This window comes from Fukomys damarensis, unplaced genomic scaffold (genome assembly GCF_012274545.1).
Source record: "Fukomys damarensis isolate Sample0158 unplaced genomic scaffold, DMR_v1.0_HiC HiC_scaffold_27, whole genome shotgun sequence".
In the NCBI taxonomy this organism is placed as follows: domain Eukaryota; kingdom Metazoa; phylum Chordata; class Mammalia; order Rodentia; family Bathyergidae; genus Fukomys; species Fukomys damarensis.
The window spans coordinates 14,619,313-14,628,685 of NW_022900939.1; the positions used below are offsets into that span (position 1 = coordinate 14,619,313).

Below are 9,373 nucleotides of genomic sequence, written 5' to 3' on the forward strand. Positions count from 1 at the left end.
GGATGCACCATAATTTGATCATTTTCATATTGATGGCTATTCTTTTTTTCCCTTAAAAAAAACTGTTTTATTGACTCCAGTGGCAAATTTATAAAAAGTTAACATGTCGATCTATTCAGATTTACATTGATATGATAATTATATGTGTACATTTCTTATTGCAGTCATGTTCTACACCAAAGACAAATATTCAAGGGGTTCTGAAAACTCACCAGATCAATAGCAGCCTGAGGAACATAGGCCAAAAATAGGATTCAGTCTTAAACTGGGTGCTTCTAATAGTCCTGGTCAGCCTGATTCTGTGAAAAGGAAGAAGCTACCTGTAGATAGTGTATTTAACAAATTTGAGGATGAACATAGTGTTGATGTGCCTTGAACAAAGAAACTGGTTGCATTATATTATGGTGAAGATGATAAAAATGCTGCCAAAGGCACTGTGGACACTGAAGAAAAGCGCAAACATATAGTCTCATTGAGAAGATTCCAAAAGCCAAACCCGAGCTCTTTGCTTATTCTCTGGATTGGTCTATTGTGGATTCTGTACTGATGGAGCGACTAATTAGACCACAGATTAATAGGAAAATCATAGAATACATAGGTGAAGAAGAAGCTACATTAGTTGATTTTGTTTGTTGAAAGGTTATGGCTCATAGTTCACCTCAGAGCATTTTAGATGATGTTGCCATGGTACTTGATGAAGAAGCAGAAGTTTTTATAGTAAAAATGTGGGGATTATTGATATATGAAACAGAAGCCAAGAAAATTGGTCTTTGAAGTAAAACTCTTTTTACACTTAGGATTCCATTTCAAATATCTTATTTCTCATCCTTTAAAGGACTTCGAATTTTTCTTTGTCTTCAAAGACATTTGAGAGATTTGTAATCTTTTTTTAATGTAGAAAATGTAAATTTGCATTGCCACTGGCAGAGGAAACAGGGTTCTCTAAGTTTCAAAATTCAAACTATAATGCCTGGACGGAATGACATGATTATAGACAGGTATCAAAAAACCGCAAATGTGCATGCTTCATAACAGTTCCCTTCTGTCTCGCCTTTTTCTAAAATCTTGTTTCATTAACATTCTATACTCTTAAAAGTGCATTTATAATTTTATAGGTAATTGATTTGATTTAAACAATTACTTGGATCTTTTAAAAGTTTTAAAGTGTATTGAAAAAACAATAGAAATGCATTTAATACTAATCATTGATTAAAAGGCCAAAAAGGCAAACAAAAAAATCCTCTTAAATATATAAATGCTTAAATATAAAAAATATCCATCAATAGTCAAAATATATTTAATAGTTGTACAAAAAAAGTGAAGTCGGCACTTGATACCAGGGAAGATTTAAAAATGAGACTCTTCAAGCAAATGCTGCTTGTGGGGCAGTTGAGTATTTTGAAAATTTTAAACCTAATTAAATTGGTGACTTGTTTACAAAGTGCAATAAAACCAGTACAGTGTATTCATCTTAAAGAATGTGGCTTCTCAAATTTTAAAACTCCCTCGATTATCATTTATGTACATGATTTAAAATTCAGTTTTGTGGCATAACACAAGAAACCTGTGTAATGGAGCCCAGGCCCTGAGCACCTTCTATTCCAACATCAGTGAGAGTGAAACCTAGAAAGTAAATTGTCAATATCTGATTGATGAGGTACAGATTATCTGAATAAAATTTATGACCTGTTGTGAGCAGTCAGTAATTCCAACGCACATTACGGCTCTGCAGTACATTTTGTATGGTTTGCAGGTCCTTCAATAACTGAAGATTTTTCCTGCTTTTTTCTCCAGGTCTCAGTTTGGCAAAATCCTTTTGACTTATGGTCCCTGTGGGTCCAGAAGAAAGGCTCCTGCTGTTTCCTTCTGCATCAAGAGTCTTTTTGTTAGCTCTAAATTCTTTTTTCTGATTCTCTGGCTTCTGTTTCTCTAGCCGAGCTTGATATTTTCGAATTTTAGTTATACTGCCGGCGTCTGCTTCCGCCTTTCCCACTAGGCCTCCAGTTCACACTCTGAGCTGTCTTTCAAGTCAGTGTTGGTGACTCCTGTAGAAGTTTCACAAGCTGCTGTGCTGGTGATCAAAGTTGATCTGGCCAAACCCATCCTGTGAAGTCTGTAGGCCTTCTGACAGCCCTTCACTGATGCTGCTGGAAGAGGGAGGTGTTGCCCACTCCTTATTTCTACTACCTCGTGAAGGTACTTGTTTTGCCACGGGAATGTTGTTCACCACTTGATCATTGCACAAAACTTCACTGTGTTATTTCTTTAGGTGTGAGACACGCTGAACATTAGCTATCATGGCATGGCTAGGACTGGTGGACTTTCCAGCCACAAATGGCATATCACACAAACATAATCTACAGTGAGGTGGTTTTCACTTCTCTTTTTAAATTTTTTCTTGCGGTGGGAGCATATGAAATTATTTTATCTTCAAAGGTAAGTCTCTTTGTTTCTAGATCAGCCTGCAACTCAGCTGCCTTAGCCTGCATACGTTTCCTTTCCTGTTCTTCTTCATAGAGTTTTGCTTCCAATTCTTGATTTTTTTTTCCCTGCAAGGGCTTGCATCGTGCTGTTTGTTATATACTTGGCTCTGAATGTGTGTTTGATCGTGTTGCCGTTCTCTTTCTAGGATCACCTGTTTCTCTAAGACAGATATTCTCTCCATTTCTGCATGCTCTATCGTGCTCTGCACATCTTCCGATTGTTTTTCTACAAGATTACATTTATTTTCTGCAGCTAGCAGCTGAGATGTCATTTCCTGGTTGTGCTTTGATTCCTCATTCTTCGAATTCTCCCTTTCTTGTATCTGTTCATCTAGTACTTTTTTATACTCCACTGTTTCTCTAAAGTTTTCACACTTTCTTCTGCCCGAATCCTCTCCAGTTCCAAGCGTCGAATCTTATCTTGAAGATTCTTCAGAGCAGAAAATGTGGCGAGAACTGAGACTCAGAAGCCACCGACCCCGAGATGCCGCTGCCATCTTTCTGGTCTCACTGCCCAGGTTTCCGCTGACTGGACTCGCTCTGAGTTCCTGAGCTCTTCTTCAAGATTTTGGAGCCGCCCACAGTAAGAGGAACCCCAGATGGAAGGGAAGGGGCCCTGCTGCCAGGTAACTATACCCCCCACATCCCCACGGGGATGCCCAAGCTCAGAGAGCTCTCGGAATGGGCAACACGTCCCAACCGACGTCTTTTGTAACCAATCAGAAAAGCATTGATGTCTATCCTTAAGGTGAGTTTTTAATATTACAAGTAATGCTGCCACGAATAATCATTTAACATATATCCTTGTCTCATTATGTAAGTGTTCTGAGCCAAAGGGTACGTATGTTTTACATTTTGACAGCACATTTTGTGTTTTGATAGGTGGACCCAAATTACCGCTCAAAAAATTGCGGCACTTAACGTTCTTACTCAAACTATCTGGAAGTGTTCTTTTCCACCAAACATTTGCCTACATTAACTATTGTTTAGATAAGCTAATCAGATGTATTCTGATATAATCCGTGAAAAATTATCTCATTGCTATTTTAATTTGCATTTCCCAGATCACTAATGGAGTTGAACATCTTTTCATACATGTACTAGTCATTTGTAATATTGTGAATCATTTATATCTTTTGATAATTTTTCTTGTTTCATATTTAGAACTTGCTGGATTCTTTATTCATAATAACTGCTTGACTTTAAGATATATTGCAGATATTTTCTGCCATCTGCTATTCTCTGGATACTTTTATGATAAATAGAAAGATGCTTCAAGCCAAAGGATTATTCTATCTTGAACTGACTTTAAATTATCATCTCTGGAAAACAGTAATGAATAGTATTAGTCAAAGTAAACTAGTTGTTATAACAAATTTTCCTGCCATTTCTAGAGTTGAAATCAGCAAAAATACTTTTCAATTTGGCAACAGCCAGTGTGGGTGTTTACGGTTAGCTTTTTTTCCAATGTGACTCATGGACACTCCATCTTTTCATCTTGTATCTCTGTCCTTCTCCATTCTGTTGGCAGATGAGTGTGTGTGTGTGTGGGGGGGGGTGTTTCACAGGGTGTTTTATGGTCCAACCAGGGAGAAAGGTTACACAACCTCCCTTCCTATTCTTTTAGCCAGACCAAAATCACATATCAAGAGTCACAAGATAAAGCCTACCTATGAATCTATAGGAGAAGGTAAGCATATAGTAGTCTTTCCTTTAGTAAATGGAGCATATTGACATCTGCCCAAAAATACTTAACTTTTCTAAGTCTCACTGTTATTGGAGGAAGCCTAATGGTCTGGGTTAGGGAATCACTGTGGGGTGGGAATTTGGGTGAGCCTTGGGAAGGTATCTCCTGTAAGGGATGACTATACTAGATAGTTTAGGTCAGAGAGAGGGGAAAGACAATGACAGATTCATCTAGAGTTCCTGCCTCCCTGTCCAACATGGGAGGGAGAGGGAAGTAAAGGCCAAGGCTGGTGTTAGAAACAGCAGCTAGGATTGCCTTCAAAAAGTGGCACAAGGCCACTTAGGAGTATTATCTCAATGTGCATCCATTCAGCAATAAATGTCTCTAGTTTCTTATTCTTTGTGTCTGAGTAGTACTCCATTTCATTAAAACAACAACAACAACAATACATCTTCCTTATCCAGTTTCCAGGCAATTAAGCTGTTTCTAAGTTTTAGCTATTACAAACTGTGCTGCTATGAACATGGGTGCACATATATCACTGTGGTATGATTCTTTTGGGAACATACCCAGTAGGGGAATATCTGGGTCAGAAGGGACCTGTAATCCTTGTTCTTTGAGGTATCTCCATACAGATTTCCACAGTGGTTGCACCAGTCTATACTGCCACCAGCAGTGGAGCAGTGTTCTTTTTTCTCCACAGCCCCACCAGCATTTGGAAATGGCAGCAATCAAAGCTAATGTTTAAGTTCTGAGTCGACCTGCTCAAAGTCCCAAGTATCCCCATGGAGGCAATATTGTGCACCAAAGCATTTATCCTTGTTTTTCTGTATGACCAAACTTTGGAGGTGGTGGATGATGATCAATTAGTCTTTAGCTCTGAAAAACCAAGGATCAGTTATGTGAGAAGGTGATGACAAAGGTCTTTCCACTGCCTGAGGATTTGTGGAAGTAATATATGCACATGTTCTGGGGCTGCCTCAGAGAGTGCATTCACCCAAGTACTGCTAAGTTTGACAGCACTGGCAGAAGCCTATGGGATTTTTGAAACTAGAGAGAGGCTGGAGGAAGTCTTAGTCTCTCAACACACACACACACACATACACACACACACAGACAGATGTACTTTTAAGGGCCTTCCGTAGGACTAGAGGTAGTTAGGGTACTCAAACAGAATGCTGAATCTATTTTTCTTTTCCCAAGAAGCTTCTTTTAATTCAACAACTTATTAAGTATTACATTAATTCATTTCTTTGAAATGGTAAGGCATTCTCAGCTAGTGTCACTCCCTCCTTTGATCAGGCCTTAGTTACTTTCATTATGTAAGAGCACATTTGGGAGAGAAAAATGAAGCTCTCCCACAAAGGAATAATTATGAGAAGCTGACATATACGCAGAGATAATTTTCTAGCAGAAGTTTTTAATTCAAAGAACCCACCCCAGACCATGGCAACTTGAGGAGAGGCTCCCTGTTTTATTTGCCATTGGTTTTGGTGGGTACTAGCTGGCAATATCCAGAACAAATGAGTGAACCTGGGATGCCCCTAGGCATCCATAAGGGGTGATTCCTGGGGCTGAGAAACTGCTCGAGATGAGTGAAGACTCATAGTGCTCACCCCACAATTTGGCAATATTGTTTTATTTTGCTGTGCTGCTCAAAATCTTACCCTGTTACTGACATTTTTGGTCGGATGTGGTTTTTGAGATCAATTCTCACTCCTAGAAGCAAATTTTTTTTGTTTGCTGCATAACATTTCATTATCTATTTATAACAAACTCCTTAGACACAGGCATCTAAGTTGCCGCCAGCAGCTCCAGTTCCTATCTACCACCTCATTCAAAAGCACATCTGTGTAGTTTTTTCTTCAAAAATGCAATTTTAAGCAGGACATGGGGGTGCATACCTATAATTTCAGAGCTCTGAGAGGCTGAAGCAGGAGGATTACAAGGTTGAGCCCAGCTTGGGCAACTTAGACCCAGTCTTAAAATAAATATAAACAAAATTTAAAAAGGGCTAAGGATGTGGCTCAGTGTTGAAGGCACTGGATTCAATCCCTAGTATTTAAAAAAAAAGCAATTTGTTTTTACTTGTTTAGTGTTTACTCAAATGGTTTCAAGTATTAATTCACTGCCTTCTTTACTACTTTCTAAGTTCCCCTCAGGTAAATGACTCCATCCCGTAGGGTAGTTGCGGGTATAAATGAGATCACTCTGGATAGTATGCTTTGCACATTATCTGGCAAACAGGAAATTCTCACTAGACGGTATAAGCTCTCCAGAGCCTAGAACATATTAGGACTTTAATAAATACCAATTACAGTAATGAATGTTTGATTTCCTCTGGTGAACTGGGGTCTGTTTCCCTGTAAAGCCGGGTTTCGGAGCACTTGAAACATGAGGTATTCAGCAGATAGTAATTACTATAGTCACCATTAATCCTCCCAAATGATTCCCCTTTCACAGATGATGAAACTGGAATTCAGAGAGGTTATGCATCTCGCACATGATCATTCAGCACTGCTGGTAGCAGAACTGGAACTCAAACCCCAGATTTAACTCCAAAGTGTTTGTCTTTAGCTATTCTGCTGGATTGTCACCTGGGGGAAGTGTGCTCAAATGACTGCCATTTCAGCAACAGTAGTTCTTGCTTTCTCTCTGTGTGGATAATAAAGAATTTAAACTTCAATTAATGTTTACTGAGACCTAACATAGCAAGCCCTGCCAAGACTATTTTTAGGGTTGAATTGTGCAAGCCTTCTTTAGGTGGATGTATCTCTAAGCACGTGGCTGGGTCAGCAGAACCAGGATGAATTCTGTCCTCTACTTGTCCCCTAGCTTATGCACATATATAAGCTTCCCAGGTGTATTTGGTGCCACAGGAACGTTCCATGTCCTGGAATCTCCTTCTTCATGACAGTCCCACTGGACAGGCACAGTTCTGCTTCACAGAGGAAACTGAGGCTCAGAGTGTGACATTTCCAAGGGTTCACAGGCCTCCAGGTACAGATCCGGCATTCTGATTGGAATCTTTCAGCTTCAAATCCAGAGACGAGTTAAATACAAAACAGAGTGGTTTAGGGAGGTTGCATTGGACAGAAAGCTGGCCTGGACTTCAGGGATCATTCGATAAAATCTACTCTTATGATTCTCTTGCTTCGGTGCAGCCATCTTTCTGGGGAAGGATGGATGTGGCTCCTCATCAGCCCTGCAGAGAAACAGGTTTCCAGTAGGGGAAGCCATCTGGTGAGAAAATACTAGTGGCTTGGGCTGTGGAATGTATATCCTGGAAAGACATGAGCGCCTGGAATAGGAAGGGTTTCAGAGTCTGTGCATACATTCTGTTCCTTCTGCACAAGGGCCTAGTAAGTACACCTGTATTTGCAGCAGAGTCAGGTGATCCTGCCAGAGACAGAGTAGAGTGGGACAGGCTGTTGGTGCTGTGGTTAGGATGCTGGGCTCCAGGAAAATCCAGGCTGGAGTTACCATCTGGCGTGGCACTGGCTTTCAAGCTTCTTTTTGCTTTCCTCAACTCTGCCTTTAGTCTTCTATGACTTTTCTAGCTCTTTAAGGCTGAGTTTATGATGTCCTTACAAAGTCCTGAAATCACATCTGGACCTGTGAGTTTAAAATATCATATAAAGCACTGAGGGTTTTTGTTGGTGAAAAGCATGTACATTTGGATGTGCTAAATCCAATCTACTTTTTATAGTATTTCTTTCCTCTAATACAGGTGACACTTTTACCTCAAAATGCTGAGCTAGGTGCTAGAAGTAGTGTGATAATATTTTCTTCTTCGGGGTGTTTACATCTAAAGGGAAGCAGACAATGAATCAAGTATTTATAATGCAGTATGAGAGCTAAAACAGGCACTCATACACTCTGGGGGAATCAGGGAAGACTCTGTAGAAGGGGAGTGATGCCTAGCTTGTGTCCTGAAGGATGAGTCAAACGTGGAGTAAGAAGAGAGTTTCAGGAAGAAGGAGTAGTCTGTGCAGAGGCTCAGGGCAGGTCAAATCAGTTTGAGAAAAAGAGAGGCTGGGGAGCAATGGATTTTCAGTTATGTTAACGCACTTGGCCACAATCCTTTGTACAGTAGGAGGCCTGGAAGGTTTGGATGGGAGCATTAAGCTGCGACGCAGTTGAGAAGCAAAGACCACCTGGTCCTGTGGAAAAGGAGGAGTGGGGTGGGGGTGGCAAGAGGGAGGCCAGTTGTAAAGCCTAGATATGAGATTACTTGAACAAACATACAACCACGGTCTACCTGTGCCCATTAGAGAATCCTCTCTCCTGTCCTAGAGTAGCTGGATCAAGCTTGTCTACCTGTGGAGTTTCGCTGGACCCTGCTTGAAGAGAGGGCCTGGCTCTGAGATCTCCATGCCTCCCCTTTCTTTCTTTCAGGATATGCAGGGAAGCCAGGGATTTAGCTCAGTCGTGCCACTCTCTGCCTTGCAAGCACAAGGTCCTGAGCTCAATCTCTGGTACAAACAAACAAAAAGATGGGCAGGGAATTGTTTCAGGACACCCCATGCTCAAGGATGTCCAAATGCCTGATGCTCAAGTCTCTCTTATAGAGTGATACAGCATTTCTTCACCTGTACCCTCCCTTATACTTCAAATCACCGCTAGGTTATTTATAATGCCAACACAAAGTAAATTATTATTACGCTGCATTATTTGGGGCACAACAACAAGGAAAAATTTTGTATATGCTCAGTACAGCCCCCCGCAAATGTTTTCAATCTGAAGTTGGTTGAATTGAAGGGTACAGAACCGTAGATGCAGAGAGGCCATAGCACCCTTTTCCTCCTCCATTAATCTTTCCTGCCAACATCCCAATAGCCTCCAGACCCCTCACCACATATTTCATCCTGTGCCCTTTCATTTCCCTTCAGATTCCCCCCTGCTCCGCTCGTGACCTCCTCGCAGCAGATGAGAGATAAATCTGTAGGCTTCTTGGCTGAAGAGTCAGGTCGTGCTTCTGACTCTGGCCTCATGCTGTCCCTGAGCTGGGGGAGGGCGTTGGGGAGGCAGAGGCTACTGCTCCACCTTGGCCTTGGGAAGGGCGGAGGGGCAGTAAGGAGCTCTGGTTGTAGAAAGGTCTTTATGTTGACGGAGGGAGGAAAGAGGAATACTTCTGGTCTCCTCCATCAGTCACGTGACTGTGTTCTGTTGTTGTTTGTGTGTTTGTTGTCGTCTGAAGCTC

General features: G+C 41.1%; 1 pseudogene; it reads right to left on the reverse strand.

Annotated features, from left to right (window-relative positions):
- Positions 1–1,615: 1,615 nt before the first annotated feature.
- On the reverse strand, positions 1,616–9,164 carry LOC104854257 (annotated as a pseudogene).
- Positions 9,165–9,373: the final 209 nt, after the last annotated feature.